The sequence below is a fragment of the Chiloscyllium punctatum genome, chromosome 33, assembly GCF_047496795.1.
Source record: "Chiloscyllium punctatum isolate Juve2018m chromosome 33, sChiPun1.3, whole genome shotgun sequence".
Taxonomy (NCBI): domain Eukaryota; kingdom Metazoa; phylum Chordata; class Chondrichthyes; order Orectolobiformes; family Hemiscylliidae; genus Chiloscyllium; species Chiloscyllium punctatum.
This window is the reverse complement of record NC_092771.1, coordinates 4,316,338-4,335,208: the sequence shown is the minus strand read 5'-3', so window position 1 is coordinate 4,335,208 and position 18,871 is coordinate 4,316,338. Positions and strand designations below refer to the sequence as shown.

Genomic DNA, 18,871 nt, shown 5'->3' with positions numbered 1-18,871 from the left:
ATTGATTGTGATAGGGGACTGTCTAGTCAGAGGCAGAGACAGACACTTCTGCAGCCAACCGCGAAACATCAGCATGGCATGTTGCCGCCCTGGTGCCAGGGTCGAGGATATCTCCGAAGAGGTGCAGGATATTCTCAAAGGGGAGAATGACTAGCAGGAGGTTCTTTAACACGGTGGTACCAACATCACATGAAGAGAAAAGGATGAGATTCTGAGGAACAATATAGGAAATTAGGTAAGGGGTTAAAAAGTAGGTCCTCGAGGGTAGTAATATCTGGATTACTCCTGGTGTCACATGCTAGTGAAGGTAGGAATAGGAGGATAGAGCAAATGAATGCATGGCTGAGGAGCTGGTGCAGGGGAAAAGGATTAACATTTTTAGGTCATTGGAATCTCTTCTGGGGTAGAGGTGACTGTATAAGGAGGACGGGTTGCACCTGAATTAGAAGGGGTTTAATGTGTTATCGGGGAGATTTTCTATTCGGGAGGATTTAAACTAGTGGAGGGGGAAGAGGGAGGGACGATCCAAGGAGATAGTAAGAAAAGAGATGAGTCTAAGGCAGGTACAGTTGAGAAAACAGTCAAGGCAGACAGGAGCAATGAGTTTGGACTGATAAACTACATTGAAATAAATGTAAGAGGCTTAACACGTAGGGCAGATGAACTCCAGGCCTGGGTGGGAACATGGGACTGAGATAGCACAGCTATTACAGAGACGTGGCTCAGGAATGGACCGGACTGGCTGCTCTATATTCTAGATTAGAGTGGTGCTGGAAAAGCACAGCAGGTCAGACAGCATCTGAGGAGCAGGAAAATTGAATTTTTGGGCAAAAGCTCTTCATCAGGAATAGAGGCGGGGTGCCTGCAGAGTGGAGAGATAAATGAGAGGGGGGTGGGGGTGGGGAGAAGGTAGCATAGAGTACAATAGGTGAATGGGGGTGGGGATAGAGGTGATAGATCAGAGAGGAGGGTGGAATGGATAGGTGGAAAGGAAGATAGGCAGGTAAGACAGGTCATGAGGGCGGTGCTGAGCTGGAAGGTTGGAGCTGGGGTGAGGTGGGGGAAGGGGAAATGAGGAAACTGGTGAAATCCACATTGATGCCATGGGGTTGAAGTGTTCCGAGGCAGAAGATGAGGCGTTCTTCCTCCAGGCGTCAGGTGGTGAGGGAGCGGCGGTGGAGGAGGCCCAGGACCTGCATGTCCTCGGCAGAGTGGGAGGGGGAGTTGAAATGTTGGGCCATAGGCAGTGGGGTTGATTGGTGTGGGTGTCCCGGAGATGTTCCCTAAAGCGCTCTGCTAGGAGGCGTCCAGTCTCCCCAATGTAGAGGAGACCGCACTGGGAGCAACAGATACAATAAATTATATTGGTGGATGTGCAGGTAAAACATTGGATGTGGAAGGCTCCTTTGGGGCCTTGGATGGACGTGAGGGAGGAGGTGTGGGCGCAGGTTTTGCAATTCCTGCGGTGGCAGGGGAGGGTGCCAGGAAGGGAGGGTGGGTTGTTGGGGGGTGTGGACCTGACCAGGTAGTCACAGAGGGAACGGTCTTTGTGGAAAGCGGAAATGGATGGGGAGGGAAATATATCCCAGGTGGTGGGGTCCGTTTGGAGGTGGCAGAAATGTCGTCGGATGATATGATTTATGCGAAGGGTGAGCACCGAGGGAGTTCTGTCCTTGTTACAGTTGGAGGGGTGGGATTTGAGGGCAGAGGTGGGGGATGTGGACGATATATGTTGGAGGGCATCTTTAACCACATGGGAAGAGAAATTGCGGTCTCTAAAGAAGGAGGCCATCTGGTGTGTTCTGTGGTGGAACTGGTCCTCCTGGGAGCAGATACAGTGGAGGCGGAGGAATTGGGAATACGAGATGGCATTTTTGTAGGTGGTAGGGTGGGAAGAAGTGTAATCCAGGTAGCTGTGGGAGTTGGTGGATTTGTAAAAAATGTCAGTGTCAAGTCGGTCATCATTAATGGAGATGAAGAGGGGAAGGAGGTGTCAGAGATGGTCTAGGTGAATTTAAGGTCTGGGTGGAATGGGTTGGTGAAGTTGATGAATTGCTCAACCTCTTTGCAGGAGCACAAGGTGGCGCCAATGCAGTCATCAATGTAGCGGAGGAAGAGGTGGGGAGTGGTGCCAGTGTAACTACGGAAGATGGACTGTTCTACATAGCCAACAAAGAGACAGGCATAGCTGGGGCCCATACAGGTGCCCATGGCTACCCCTTTGATCTGGAGAAAGTGGGAGGATTCAAAGGAGAAATTGTTAAGGGTGAGGACCAGTTCAGCCAAACGAATGAGAGTGTCGGTGGAAGGGTACTGTTGGGGACGTCGTGAGAGGAAGAAACTGAGGGCTTGGAGGCCCTGGTCATGGTGGATGGTGGTATAGAGGGATTGGATATCCATGATGAAGATGAGGCATTGAGGGCTGGGGAACGGAAGTCTTGGTGGAGGTGGAGGGCGTGGGTGGTGTCTCGAATGTATGTGGCAGTTTCTGGATTGGGGGGAATAGGACAGTGTCAAGGTGGGTAAAAATGAGTTCAGTGGGGCTCTATATTCTCAGCTATAGAAGCTCTAGGAACAATGGAAAGGGCGGGGGGGGGGGGGGGGAAGGCAAGAAAGTAAGAGGAGTGGCATCTTTGGTTAGGGATAACATTATGGTTGTACTTGGAGGATATTCTGGGAAATATGACCATTGAGTTATTTGGTGGAACTTTGAAACAAAAAAAATGGATGATTTATCTTTTTGGGATTGTACTATAGACCCTGCAGTAGTCGAGTGGGAAATTGAGAACAAATTTATAAAGAGATCTCAGTTATCTGTAAGAATAGTAGAGTTCAAATGGTAGGGGATTTTAACTTTCCAAACTGGGACTGCCATAGTGTTAAGGGCTTAGATGGGGAGGAATTTAAGTATATATAAGAACATTTTCTTATTCAGTATGTGGATGTACCTACTAGAGAAGAAACGATACTTGACCTTCTCTTGCGAAATAACGTAAGGCAAGTGACAGATGTTCACCGGGGGGAGCACTTTGGAGCCAGAGACCATAATTTGGTTTGTTTTAAAATAGTTATGAAAAAGAATAGACCAGATCTAAAAGTCAAAGTTCCAAATTAGTAGAAAGCCAGTTTTGATGGTATTCGACAAGAACTTACCAAAGTTGATTGGGGGTGGATGTTCACAGTTTGGAAGGTGGGAGGCCTTCAAAAATGACATAACGAGAACCTAGAGACAGTATGTTCCTTTTAATGCAAAAGGAATGAAATGGAATGCTGGATGACTAGAGAAATTGAGGCTCTCATCAAGAAAAAGAAGGAAATATATATCTGGTATAGTCAACCGGGATCGATTGAATCCCTCAAGAGTATGAGGGCAATAGGAGCATACTTTAGCGGGAAATCCAGAGCACAAATAGGGTTAAGGAGCATCCAAAGGGATTTCACAAATACTTTAAGGACAAAAGAGTAACTAGGGAGAGCATATGCCCCCTTTAAAATCCAACAAGGCCTCCTACGTGTGGAATCCCAGCAGATGGGTAAGATACTAAACAAGTATTTCATGTCAGCATTTACTGTGGAAAAGGATATGGAAGCTGGAGAAATAAATCGTGATGTCTTGGAAAGTGTTCATATTACAGAGGAGGAGTTGCTGGAAATCTTAACATGCATAGCAGTGGAGAAATCTCTGTGACTTGATTGTACCCTAGAACTTTGTGGGAAGCTAGATGAGTGATTGCTAGGCCTCTTGCTGAGATATTTGTATCTTCAATAGCCATGGGTGAGATGGTAGAAGATTGGAGGTTGGCTATTGTGTTGCCATTATTTAAGGGTGGTAAGGAAAAGCCAGGGAACTTTAAACTGGTGTTCCTGACATCAGAGATGTGTAAATGAGTTGGAAGGGATTCTGAACGACAGAATTTAGATATATTTGGAAAGGCAAGGTTTGATTAGGGATTGTCAGAATGGTGGTGGTGTGGGAAGTCTGACTAACTTGACTGAGTTATTTGAAGAAGTGATGAAGACTATTTGAAGGCAGAGGGGTGGACATGATCTATATGGACTTCAGCAAGACGTTTGACTAGGTCCCCCATAGTAGACTGGTTTGCAAGGTTAGATCACGTGGAATCTAGGGAGAGCCAGCCATTTGGATACAAAGTCGGCTTGAAGGTAGGAGTCAGGTGGTGGTGTTGGTGGAGGTGGAGGATTACATTTTTGACTGGAGGACTGTGACCAGTGGTGCGTCGCAAGGATCGGTGCTTTTTGTCATTTATATAAATGATTTGAATGTGAATATAAGACATATAGTTCGTAAGTTTGCAGATGACACCAAAATTGGTGGTGTAATGGACAATGAAGAAGATTACCTCTGAGTACAACAGGACTTTGATCAGATGGGTGAAAGGGCTGAGGAGTGGCAGATCGAGTTTAATTTAGATAATTGTGAGGTACTACATTTTGGAAAGGCAAATCAGGACAGAACTTATACAGTCATTGGTGAGGTCCTGGGGAGTATTTCCGAACAAAGAGACTTTGAGGTGCCAGTTTGTCGTTCCTTGAAAATAGGGTTGCAGATAGTAAAGTAGGTGTTTGGTATGGTTGCCTTTATTGGTCAGTGCATTAAGTATGAGAGTTGGGAGGCTATGATACAGGATATTGGTTAGCCACTTTTGGAATACTGCATTCAATTCTGGTCTCCCGGCTGTCAGAAGATGTTGTGAAACTTGAGAGGATTCAGGAAAGTTTTACAGTGATGTTACTAGGGTTGGAGGGTTTGAGCTATAGGGGAAAAAAGTCTCAGCCTCTCTTTATAACTCCAAACCTTCCAGCCTCAGTTACTCTTTGTAAATCCTCTTTGTACCCTTTCCAATTTAATAACATCCTTCCAAAGCAGGGCAACCAAAATTGTACACAGAACTCCAAATGTGCCCTGGCCAATGTTTTGTACAGCTTTAATATGATGTCTCAACTCCTTTACTCTGTGCTCTGACCGACGAAAGCAAGCGTGTCAAACGCTGCCTACACCACCCTGTCTACCTGTGACACCACTTTCAGGGAGCTACGTAAGTGTGCCCCTTGCTCTGCCTGTACGACAACACTCCCCAAAGCCCTACCATTAACTATCTAAGTCCTGCCCTGGTTATCGTATCAAAAGGTAACACGTTGCATTTATCTGCATTAAACTCCATCGGCCATACCTAGATCCAGTAGCCCAGTTGTACTCTTAGATCTTCTTCTTCAATGTCCAGTATACCATCAACTTTGGTGGCAGCACTGACGCCAAGTTCCTTTGACAGATAGAGCCAAATAAGTATTGATTTTTGTAACACTGAGTCCTGCCACACTCAGTTGTAAATGGTAGTAGAAAATTAAAAATTTCACTGGAGATGGAAACTCTACAAATATCCCCATTGTAAATAACAAGGAAGCAAGGCACATCAGTGGAAAAGATAAAGCTGAAGCATTGGCAACAATCTTCAGCCAAAAGTGTCGAGTGATGATTAATCTCAGCCTCCTCCAGAGGTCCTCAGCATCACCAATGCCAGTTTACAGCCAATTCGATTCACTTCACGCAATAGTAAGAAATAGTTGGTGTAACCAGATAACACACAGGCTATGGGCCCTGTTAATATTCTGGCAATAGTACTAAAGATGTGCTTCAGAATTTACTTGTTCTTGCCTAGCTGTTCCACTACAGTTTAAACATTGACATCGACTGGACAATGTTGAAAATTGCCCAGTTATGTCCCTTACACAAGAAGTAGGACAAAGCAAAACTGGTTAATTACTGCCCCATCAATCTACTCTTGACTACAAGGAAAGTGATGGAATATGTCATCATTAGTGCCTGCTCAGTAATAAGCTGCTTACTCGCTCTAAATCTGGGTTCTATTCAAAACCAGTCTGATCCTGACCTCATTACAGCCTTGGTCCAAGGATGGATGCAAGAGTTGGACTTCAGAGATGATAAGAGTGACTGCTCTTGACATCAATGCCTGTTTTGACAAACTAGCATCAAGGAGCCTGAACAAAACTGGAGACAATGGGAATCAGGGAGTGAAAACTCTCCATTGGTTGGACTCATACCTGACACGTAGGAAGTTGATTGTGGTTCTTGGAGGTCAGTCATCTCAGTTTCAGGATATCTCTGCAGGAGTTCCTCAGGGTAGTTATTTCCTCAGTGACTTTCCCTCCATCATAAGGTCTTAAGTGGTGTTTGTTGGTGATTCCCCAATGTTCAGCACTATTCACGACTCCTCAGATACTGAAGCAGTCCATGTTCAAATGCAGCAAGGCTTGGACTGTATTCCTTGGGCTGACAAGTGGCAAGTAACATTCGTCTTGCATAAGTGCCAGACAGTAACCATCTCCAACATGAGAAAATCTAACCATTGCCCCAGAGCATTCAATAGCATTGCCGTCACTGAGTCTCCCATTATCAGCATCCAAGAGTTACCACTGACAGAAACTGAACTGAACCAGACAATAACTATGGTCACCAGAAGAGCAGGTCAAAGGCTAGTAGTCCTGCAGGTAGTAACTCATCCTGACTCTCCAAAGCCTATCCATCATCTACATGGCACAAATCATGAGTGTGATGGAATACTTCGAGGAGGCCCGGACCAACCAACCCAACCACCCCGTAGCTCAACACTTCAACTCCCCCTCCCACTCCATCAAGGACATGCAGGTCCTTGGACTCCTCCATCGCCAGACCATAGCAACACGATGGTTGGAGGAAGAGCGCCTCATCTTCCACCTAGGAACCCTCCAACCACAAGGGATGAACTCAGATTTCTCCAGTTTCCTCATTTCCCCTCCCCCCACCTTGTCTCAGTCAAATCCCTCGAACTCAGCACCGCCTTCCTAACCTGCAATCTTCTTCCTGACCTCTCCGCCCCCATCCCACTCCGGCCTATCACCCTCACCTTAACCTCCTTCCACCTATCGCATTTCCAATGCCCCTCCTCCTACCTTTTATCTTGGCCTGCTGGACACACTTTCCTTATTCCTGAAGAAGGGCTTATGCCTGAAATGTTGATTCTCCTGTTCCTTGGATGCTGCCTGACCTGCTGCGCTTTTCCAGCAACACATTTTCGGCTGTGATGGAATACTCCCCACTTGAGCTGGTTAAGTCAGCTCAAACAACACTCCAGGACAAAGCAATTGCTTAATTGGCAACACTTCCACGATCTTCAACATTAACTCTTTTCACAAATGTGTGGGTCTATGGTAGGAGCAGCGTGAATCATCTACCAGAGGCACTGTAGCAACTCCGACTGGCTCCCCAAAAAGCGCCTTCCAAATCCGAACTTAAACCTTTTTGTAGCACCACCCAAAACGCGAGTGAACAGGAAATTGACACATTTTAATCTGGTGTCTAGATTAGAATGGTGCTGGAAAAGCACAGCAGTTCAGGCACCATTCGAGGAGCAGTAAAATTGATGTTTCGGGCAAAAGCCCTTCATCAGGAATATAGGCAGAGAGCCTGAAGGGTTGAGAGATAAGTGAGAGGAGGGTAGGGGTGGGGAGAAAGTAGCATAGAGTACAATAGGTAAGTGAGAGGTTGGGGGGGGTGGGTGGAGTGGATAGGTGGAAAAGAAGATAGGCAGGTAGGACAAGTCATGGGGACAGTGCTGAACTGGAAGTTTGGAACTGGGGTGAGGTGGGGGAAGGGGAAATGAGGAAACTGTTGAAGTCCACATTGATGCCCTGGGGTTGAAGTGTTCCGAAACGGAAGATGAGGAATCTGGTCCTGTGTTTGGACTTGGTTACAGGCGTTGAGGCTTGTGTATTCCTGGAGCCCACCTGGGGAAGTTTGAGGAATTTTCATTGATATCCTGAATTGTCAGGTCAAATTTTGAGACTTGAAACCTTGATTAAAATATGTTTCTGTAATCCTTTGTTACTTAGTCAGTGATTTCTAATTTAGAATTAAGTTATCAACAGCTTTTACGATTTAATTATGGAAATTTTCGGTGATGTATGTGCACCGGGTTGTGATGGCCATGTAGAGATTAGAGTGGTACTGGAAGAGCACAACAGGTCAGGCAGCATCTGAGGAGCAGGAAAATCAGTATTTCGAGCAGCAGCCCTTCATCAGGAATGAGGCTGGAAGCCTTGGGGGTGGAGAAAATAAATGGGAGGGGTGGGGCTGGGGAGAAGGTAGTTGAGAATGTAATAGGTGGATGCAGGAAGGGGTGAAGGTGATAGGTCAGAGAGGAGAGTGGAGCAGATAGATGGGAAGGAAGTAAAGAGCTTCAGGGCAGAGATGAGAGAGACTCACTGACATCTTTGTATAGAGAGGAGGAGAACTTCTTCAAGGTAGGCATCCTTGCAAGAGGATTCGCAGTCAGGTTGAAATCAACTAGGTGAAAGTGAGGACTGCAGATGCTGGAGATTGGAGTAGAGCTTAGAAGGTGATAGGTTGAAAAGTAGGGTGGAGCGGATTTCAAGGATGCCTACATTGAAGAAGTCATGATTTGGAGATGCTGGTGTTGGACTGGGGTGTACAAAGTTAAAAATCATACAACACCAGATTATAGTCCAACAGGTTTAATTGGAAGCACACTAGCTTTTGGAGCGTCGCTCCTTAATCAGATGGTAGTGGAGGGTTCAATCCTAACACACAGAATTTATAGCAAAAATTTACAGTGTGATGTAACTGAAATTATACATTGAAAAATTGATTGTCTGTTAAGCCTTTCATCTATTAGAATACCATGATAGTTTCACTTCTTTCATGTGTAAATCACAAAACCTTTTTAAAAAAAGTTGTATTCTCTGGTTAGCTGTTAACAATGGTGATAGCTAGACAATATGTTGAAGGTGTTGGCCCCCTGTATTTTCTGTCTATGCCATGATGTTTAGGTTGATTTTAATCTAAAACGTGAGATAACGGAGTTTTACATGAATTCATGCAGTTTTTGACCAAAGTACAATGTAACCCTGCAAGTACAAATTCACCCCACAAAATGTGTGTGTGTGTGTGTGTGTGTGTGTGTGTGTGTGTGTGTGTGTAGTGCAATGGTGGTCACCTGTAATGTGACATGAACCCAAGGTCCCGGTTGAGGCCCTCCCTATGGGTACCGAACTTGGCTATCAGCCTCTGCTCGGCCACTTTTCTCTGCTGCCTGTCCCGAAGTCCACCTTGAGGATGGTCACCTGAAGTCTGAGGTCGAATGTCCTGGACCACTGAAATGTTCCCCAACTGGGAGGTAACCCTCCTGTCTGTTGATTGTTGTGCAGTGCCCATTCATCCATTGTCGTAGCCTTTGCTCGGTTTCCCCAATGTACCATGCCTCCAGGCATCCTTGCCTGCAACGTATAAGATAGACAACATTGGCTGAATCACATGAGTACCTGCCATGTACAAGGTGGGAGGTGTCCCCACGTGTAATGGTGGTATCTATGTCCACACTCTGACACGTCTTGCAGCGCCTACCGTGACAGAGTTGTATGGAGTTGTCCTGAAAGCCAGGCAGTTTGCTACAAACAACGATCTGTTTGAGATTTGGCAGTTGTTTAAAGGCAAATAGTGGAGGTGTGGGGAAGGTCTTGGTGAGGTGCTCATCCTCATTGATAATGTGTGATTTTTAACTTTGTACCTTTGAAGAAGTTGTCCTCCTCTCTCTACAAAGATTTCAGTGAGTCTCTCTCTCTCTCTCTCTCTCTCTCTCTCTCTCTCTCTCACGCTCTCTCTCACTGCAACTCCCAGGTCATCTCCTCTGCCCTGAAGCTCTTCACTTTCTTCCCACCTATCCACTCTACCCTCCTCTCTGAACTATCATATTTACCCATTCCTCCATCCACCTATTGCACTCTCAACTACCCCCCCCCCCCCCCCCCAATTTATCTCTCTACCACTAAGGCTTCCAGCTTCATTCAGGATGAAGGGCTCCTGCCCGAAATTTAAATTTTCTTGCTCCTCTGATGCTGCCTGACCTGTTGTACTTATCCAGCACCACTCTAATCTCTAATCTCCAGCATCTGCAGTCCTCACTTTCACTTAGTGACAGCCATGTGCCACAGTGTGCTAGATGATGATTTCTTGGTCTTTCTAGGCTTCAAAACAGGTAGGAGCAGTTATTTCATCTTTAATGCAACTGGTTGCCAAATACTGTGTGAAAGCTTAACAAAGTTAGATTGTGCAATAATTTCCTACTGGTAATTTCTGATTAAAGTGGCTTACCGTCTCCATGAGAGCATCAGGCACAAGCCAGGAAACCTGAAGGGAAGCAGCTTTGTAAAGGATACCCTTCATTCTGCCAGGGCTAATACTTGCAGGTAACTGGGAGAACTGATACAGAAATCTCTATTATCAATATGTTCTTATAATTATTTCTGCTGTTTATAGTCTGTTAACACTGCATTGTAAGTAGTAGGTTATATGGTGGAGCATTCATGTTATACTGCATGAATGTTTGAGAACGATAACAGTGGTTCAGCTTAAATGCATAAAACATGTGTTCCCACCTGATGGAAAGTAGAACTTGGACACATTCTAATGAGGCAACACATGGAAAGCAGCACCATAATGAGACACAGCTTGGGTGAGAGAAGCTATATTGAGCCAAAGCTGTAATGAGCCAGGGCATGAGCGAATTGCAACTGTAGTGAGCCAGGGCATGGGTATGAGAGGCTGTAACAAAAGAGCACATGGATAAACCATAAAGAGATTGGATGCAGGAGGGAGCTACCAATGTAACATTGAGAACTGGAGATATTGTAATGAGATAGCATATGTGAGATGCACTGTAATGAAGCAAGATGTGGACAAACCATGCTGTAATGAGAACAGGCAACAGGTGGCGAAAGGAAACATGGCAAGAGGAAATAATAAGATGGGGCATGGGTGAGCGACACTGTAATGAGATGGGGAGTGGGTGAGAGAGGCTTTTAATGGGAGAGCACATGAGTAAATAGTACCATAAATAAATAGAGGTGGCAGCTAACAATTGTAAGATTGTGAACTGGAGACATTGTAATAAGATAGCATATGTGAGATTCCCTGTAATGAAACAGAATGTGGACAAGCAAAGCTGTAATGCAACAGAACGTGACAAGTGACATTAAAGTGAGACTGGGCATGAGCAAGAGCCACAGGAAATAGAGCAGCAATGACACAAGGCATTGATGAGAGGCAGCATGAAGGACTGGATGTGAATTAAAGACCTTATACTGAGTCAACTGTGAGTGATTGACAATAATTAGACGGGACGTGAATGACAAAGTGAAGAGACAAGGTGCGGGTGAGCGTCACTGTGATGCAATAGGGCCTTTGTCTTTCTCTTGAAGTGCTGACGTATTTTCCAGTTGGATGCAGCAAGTCTGGTCAGTCCCAAGTGCCTGCAATAGGTCCTCGGAGAGTCAGTTCAACTATAACAGCAAGAGGAGGTCATTCAGCTCTTTGAGCCTTCTCCACCATTTGAATTAGATCATGTTGAATCTTCTTTATTCTGCTATTTCCTGCACTACCTTCTTGTAAGATGTAGGAGCAGAAGTAGGTCATTCAGCCCATTGAGTCTGCTCTGTCATTCAATGAGATGATGGCTGATCTGATCATCCTCAACTCTACTTTCCTGTCTTATGCCCAAGACCCTAGATTCCCTTACTAGTTAAAAATCTGTCTATCTCTTGATGTTTTTAAATGTAGAAATCTCCCAATCTCAGTCTTGACAATAACTAGGTCTCCGAAGCCTCTTCTGAAGATTCACCACACTTTGAGTGAAGAAGTTCCTCCTTATTGCTATTGTAAATGATCAGCCCTTATGTGTCTGTGTCCCCTTGTTCCAGCATTGTTCCTCTCCACACTACCAGGGGAAATATTCTTCCTGCATTTGTCCTATTAATTGCTGTAAGAATTTTAGATGTTTGAATGAGATTGTCTCTCATTCTTCTGAACTCTACAGAATATAGGCCCAGCCGATTTCACTTTCCCAGCAATAAAAACAGTAGGACAAAACACTACATAGGACAAGCAGGAAGACAGCTAACGATCCGCATCCACGAACACCAACTAGCCACAAAATGACATGACCAGTTATCCTTAGTAGCTACACACGCAGATGACAAGCAACACTAATTTGACTGGGACAGCACCACTATTATAGGACAAGCCAAACAGAGAACAGCCAGGGCACTCATCCACAGATTCAATCAATAAGCACATTGATCTGGATCCAATATACCGGCCACTGCAACTGACAACCGGAAGCGACAGATTCAAACCACTACAAATGCCGGAGGAAAGATCACAGAAGCGCTTCACAGGAGGCTCCCAAGCACTGAGGATGTCACCTAGAGAGGGGATGAAATGTCTGCAACACAAATTCCCAGCTCGGCGAACAGAACCACAACGAGCACCTGAGCTACAAATCTTCTCGCAAACTTTGAATCTTATACTTGAATCTTATAATTAAGGCCATGGACCATTTGCCTTCTTAAGTGCATGATGTAGCTGCATATTAACTTTCAGAAATTGATGAACAAGGACATAAGTCTCTCGAAAGTTCAACATTTTGCAGTGTCTCACCATTTACAAAATATTTGTATTTCTAATTTTCTTAGGAAAGTGGATAATTTCTGATTTCTCCAAATTGTACTCCAAGTGCTAAATGTTTGCCATTCATTTAATCTCCCCAACCCAGTGAAGCATCTTTGCCTCATCCTCATAGCTCTCACTTGTGCTGAGTTTTGTCTCATTGTAAACTTGGAAATATTACATTTAATCTCCATTTCTAAATCATTGGTGTGGATTGTGAATAGCTAGGTCCAAGCACAGATCCTTGTTGTACCCGACTAGTCATGGTCTAAAAACCTGAAAATGATCAGTTTGTTCCTAGTCTATATTTTCTGTCTCTAAGATCTCATGATTTCTTAGTGAGAGTCCAAGTCTGGTGGTAGATTCAGGTAATCTTTATTGTGACACAATTTGGTTGTAGCTTCAGATCTTAATAGCAAAAAGGCATGCAAAAAGTTTGTAAATAGCTTTTATACAGCTCAAGCTCATGTGCACACCCCCTTTGTATACTATTGGTCAGCAGAGCTGAGTTATCCAACTGGATGTTTGGTACAGCATTTTATATAGCAATTTGCCTCAGCAATTTACTTGCTGTCGTGTCCTGATAGGACTGTTCTGATGCTCAAAGTTTAACTGTTGAGAGTAACTTTTTAATTTACTTAACCCAGTGGACATTCCGCCACCCTCAGTAATTTCAATATACAATAGCTTGTGTATTCCCTATCAATCCCTGCTTTGATTCTCCCTAAAGTGAATCTCAAAACACGCAAGCAAAAGTTGGCTTAGACATACTATGTGCGATGCAGAAAAGATCTGCCAGAAATGCCAAAGTGTTTCACCTGCAGAGAAGCAGCTGATGCCATCTGTTGGTAGCAACATTTAACTAAGAAAACAAATAATATGAAATGAAAATAGCTACAACTTGTAACATTATACCCTGCACCGGTGATGTCCCCCAGTAAACCCAGCCAGCCAGTTGTCCAGCTCCACAAGGTGGGAGATGGAAACTATTTTAGTTTGTCCATTTCTTTTATGATATGTGCTGCCAAGTCGGTGATCCCTTTTTGGAGTTGTCTGGAATATAAGTACACTGGAATATAAGTCTGGAATTAGTGCACTAGTGCCATCCTTTTGCCCAGTACCCAGTCGAGGGCCATTCTGTTCTACAGTACTGTTGTATGGATGGCTACCATTTCAGTGTTTATTTTGTTCAAAACCTCTGAAGTATCATTGGCCACCTGTTCTAGGATGTATTGATGGATTCCTTCACCAGTTTTGCAGTCCCGTATCAGGTGACCAAGATAGCAAAGAATCTCGCTGTCTCTGTAATGGCCCTTTTAAATCTTTGCCAGTGGGGTATCCCAGGTAGAGCAAATGAGTGATGAACAAAGAGGAAGACGTAACTCAAATTACATTTGCTATATCCCATCTCCTGCCCTCCTATATGGGTTTTACATAAACATATCCTTCCTGATAGTCTTCTCATTCCAGAGGTGTTTCTAAGGGTCAAGAAAGAAGTGTTGTAATTAGGCTGATACAATCCGATTGCCTTTCAGAGGTTGTAACTTGTTGTCTCTCTCTGCTCTGGGCGGTCAGTCATGCACGCCCAATACACCCCTTCCCTGTGTTGGATTCTCTAAGGTGATGTTCTTGTGAGTTACCTGTTCTGCCATTTTAGGTGTATTAAAAGGGATGGGTCTTAAAGGGATGCTCTCTTTTGAGTAAGTGGGTATGTGGGAGCACACCCAACAACTGGAAATACTAGGTCGTTTGGCATAAGCATAGGACATATACGAAAAGGTATTCACATGTAATTCCCTTTTTCCTTCATCTCTCTTCTGGTGTAGGAAATTGGCAAGTTATTAGTAAGCAAACACTCATAAATACACACAGTTAGCAATATAATAATCCACATTTTGGATCAAACATTATAGTCCTCTTATCAAGCTTCAGTTTCACTCACTGGTGTGATGTGTGTATCCAAGCTTTCTTGCCTCAGACTTTTGCTGCATGGGTAGTCAGCATCGCTTGGTAGAGTCCTTCCCACTTGGCTCCCAATGGTTCCTAATGCATAAACCCAAGCTCCCGAGACAATATCATGACCTCCCTCTGGTAGATCACCACAGCCTGCTGATATCTGTTGGGAAGCAGAACGAACAGCATTGGTCAGGTCTTGACAATATTTCAACAGTGCGTCACTCATCAAGTGGCAATCAGCTTTCCATAAATCAGTGCTTCCTGACAGTGTTATGGGCCTTCCGATTATAACCTCAAATCAACTTAGACCCATACTTCTACTCTGGTTTGCCCTGATACTGCATATAAGACCATCATAATGCCTGGAGCCAGGGTATTCCCTTCTGATGATATTTGGCAAGTTGTTGTTTCACCATTTGATTTGTTTGTTTCACTTGCCCTGATGATTGTGAGTGACGGGGGGCAGTGGAAATCCCATTCGAAGTTCGGTAACCTGGCAGACAGCACCCATGATTCGTGTCCCTTAGCCAGTATCTATACTGATTGGGGAATGTAATCCTTGCATAAAACTTTAGCTGTCTGCTTGGCTGTGGCCCATTGAGTTGGAGCAGCCTCTGTCCTCCTGGAGACTTTATCGACAGCAACCAGAACATCCGTATATCCCTCACATGGTGGGAGAGATATATAGTTGACCAGTAAGTGCTAGAATGGTCCCGCAAGAGCAGAAGGCTTCAGTTAAGGCATTGCTGTGATGGGTCTGGGGTTATTCTTTTGGCAAGTCCCACAGTGGTCTGCTACCAAGTGGGCATGTATTATTAAAATCCCTAACCCACTAGCTTTTTTGGAATCATGCCACCATCTGTTGTGGAGCTAAATGTCCCCATGAGTGAATCTGTTGTGCAAAAAAGGACATCAATGGTTGCAGGACAACAGGTTTGTTGATATCACTTTGCCTCCAGACACCATCTTCATACAGTTTAATTCCTGTCTCAGTCCATGTCTGCTTTTCCTTTCGGGAGCATTGGCTTTGCATTGCTGCTAAATCTTGTGTCAAGGATCTGAGTATTTCCAGTTTGCATATTGCACTTTTGGGTGCCTACCTTGTGAGGCCGCCTCCCTGGTTACCTGGTCCACCATGGCGCTGCAGTGTGCTTCCACAGTATTTTCTTTTGTGTACGCTTTACATTTCAGGATGGAGACTTCTTGGGGTAATTGTATGGCTTCTACTAGGTTTTGGACTTCGTTCCCATTTGGATAGGGGTACCACCAATGGTGAGGAATCTCCTTTTCTGCTGCAGTTAACTTGTGTGGATGAAGTTCTATGAATACTGGACATGTTCTTTTTATGGTTAGGCCTTCTCCCCTAGCCCTGCAAGCTGTTCGCACCTTACCATCCAAAGGTAGAGAATTTATGTAACATTGAGGCAGGCAGTTCAATTCTGTCCCCGTGTCCAGGAGACAGTCTATATCTTGCGTGCCCACCCTCATAAATATATGTTGTTATATTATAATTGTCCATCTCATTGTCAAATGCAACAAGATCTGGACAATATCCAGGCTTGGCCTGACAAGTGGCAAGTAACATTTGCGCCAAACAAATGTCAGACAATGACCATCACCAATAAGAGATACTCTAACCACTGGCCTTGATTTTCAATGGTATTCCATCACTGAATCTCCCACTGTCAACATCCTTGGGATTACATTGACCAGAAACTCAATTGAACTCACCAGATAAACACAGTGGCTACAAGAGCAGGCCAGAGACTAGGAATATTGTAGCGAGTTACTCGCCTCCTGACACCCCAAAGTGTTTTCACAAGGCACAAGTCAGGAATGTGATGGAATACTCCCCACTTGCCTGGATGGGTGCAGCTTCAACAATACTCAAGAAGCTTAACACAATCCAGGATAAAGCAACCCTGCTTGATTGGCACATTCAATTCCCTCCACCACCGGTGCTCAGTAGCAGCAGTGTGTACTATCTACAAGATGTATTGCAGAAATTCACCAAAGATCAGACAGCACCTTCCAAACCCATGACCACTTCTATCTAGAAGGACAAGGGCAGCAGGTACTTGGGAACATCACCACCTGCAAGTTCTCCTCCAAGCCACTCAAGGGACTTGGAAATATACTGCTGTTCCTTCGCAGTCGTTGGGTCAAAATCTTGGAATTCCCTCTCTACTGGCATTGTGGGTCAACCCACAGCAAGTGGACTGCAGTGATTCAAGAAGGCAGCTCATCACTGTCTTCTCAAGGGCAAATAGAGATGGGCTATTAATGCTGATCAGCCAGCGATGTCCAAATCCTACAAATGAATTTTAAAAAATCTCCTCATATTGGTGTAAGGAGAGGGTGAGGCTGGGATCAGCTTTTTTTTTGTCAAATTAAGCAACTCTTTTTGAGGAGGGGCCTGTTCTCTGGGGGTTATTCTCCAGACCTCCCATTCCTTGGCTCTCTGTTTTGCCCTTCATGTGTTAGCCCAATATTCCTCTTTTCTGCAATAGTGACACTTCCCAGGAAGTCTTTGTGATAATTGCTTGTCCGGTTCTCTGAATTTCCCTCCTGCGACCTGCGTGGTCCGACCTTTACCCATGGTTGCATGGGTCTACCAGTTCTGCATGAGTTATTCCTATCCCGTCCCAGTCTGGCAGTGTTATCTGCATCTTGGATAACTCCGGCTTCAATCCCGCTACAAAAGCAGCTTTCAGGAGACCAATGGTATGTCCCTTATTACTTATTCCCGAGTGTTCTCACCAAAAAGTTTTAATACGCTTGTTGTATTCCAACACATCTTCCGTTCTTTTCAGTTGACAGGCTGCAGTCTTTTCCCAGGCCGTCTTTACAGGACTGAATTCCCGTAACCATTGTTTGGTCATTCCCCATCCGGTCTCAATCTTTTGTTCATTGTCTCTGAGGACCTCTTGTAACCTCCTACCCAATCTCCTCCCCTCTCAGCTAAGTACCGTCACGATCGGGATCTATGCTCCGTCCAACGGGTGAAGACTATCGATACCTTTTAAACATTCCACTTGTTCCCATGTTTTCAACCCTCCTTTTTAAGGGGGTGGTATTTCTTTAGACTATTTATCAATTTTCTCAGGATCCACTCATTTATGATAAAGTTTGGCATATCAATGTGTGACTGTGACCACCCCATTGCTATTCGTTTATTTCTTCAGATTTAACTTTACCTCATGTTGTTTTCAAGGGGGCGAGTCTCTGGATACCTTCTTCACAAGAGTCACTGGAGAATTCCAAATCTGTTTCTAAACCCACCGAGTGTCTCTGCACTTTCAGCTAATCACTTGGTAGTTGACTTAAGAAAGGGTACCCCGGCCAAGATCTAGTGCATTTTCCCCTTGTCTGCTAATTATGTTACTGGTTCTTTATATGATTGCTTCTTGTACCATTTAATTTCAAACTCTAAATTTTCATTTTTAAGTACTCATTTTTCTATCTCAAGTTTTGTTCTTTTTAGTCCTTCGCAAATTGCTTCCAGTTGGCTCTTGGTATTGGTCAAATCTCGCTTGTATGGGAAAGCATTATGATTTATTTTTCCTGTTGGACCTGTCCCATGATGACCAGGGACTATCCGACTCATTCTTTCTCCATCATATGGGTTGTTTTACCTCTGACCCTTCTGATGTCGTCCAGGGACCACTGTCCTATGGAGGTACCGTGCTCCTGTCTGATCTCAGTACAGGCCTTGAGTAAGCCAGATTGTTGCTCTATGTAGTCTTTTAGGTTTTGGAGAATTTCATCTGAAAAATCAGTTGGGTCCTGCCTGCTTTTAATAGTAGAAGGTAACTGCTTGGTCTTATCGTCTGCCATTGTACGGGTTCTTTACGGGTCTCGAGCCATACGCTTTCAGCTGGGTTGGTGACTAATTGTAGTCTCTGCTGATATCAGGGTGTTCTGCAAATACTGGGCCTAAAGCCGTCTGCTACTCAGGAGAGTTTCGAGATTGCATGGAGGAGAGACTGAATCCAGACAATTTACTGAGAAGTTTTACCTCTGGGAGCTGATGTAGGTCTGTTGTCCGGGATTTAATCCTTTATTCCTCCAGCAATCCTGCCGACTGTGCCATATTGTAAGATCTCATGATTTCTTTGTGAGAGTCTGAGGCTGTGGTAGATTCAGGCAACCTTTATTGTGACACATATTGGTTACAGCTTCAGATCTTCATAGCAAAAAGGCGTGCAAAAATTTTCTAATTAGCTTCTTTTATACAGTTTAAGAGCATAGTGCACACCCCCTTTGTATACTATCGATCAGCAGAGCTGAGTTATCCAACTGTGATTGGATGTTTGGTACAGCATTTTATTATCAGCAATTTGCCTCAGCAATTTACATGCTGTTGTGGACTGTTCT

The 18,871-nt window shown here is 44.5% G+C and overlaps 1 protein-coding gene and 1 long non-coding RNA gene across 6 annotated transcripts in view; one reads left to right on the top strand and one right to left on the bottom strand.

The window, feature by feature from the left end:
• The window catches only part of apba2b (amyloid beta (A4) precursor protein-binding, family A, member 2b), a 119,709-nt gene that overhangs the window by 12,278 nt on the left and 88,560 nt on the right, over positions 1-18,871 (top strand). The gene's annotated exons all lie outside the window — the stretch shown is intronic.
• Positions 8,958-17,306, bottom strand: LOC140458583 (uncharacterized). Its single transcript, XR_011953592.1, has 3 exons — positions 17,255-17,306; positions 14,481-14,654; positions 8,958-9,312 (listed from the first exon to the last, which is right to left on the bottom strand). It is a non-coding gene; the product is annotated as an uncharacterized lncRNA (long non-coding RNA).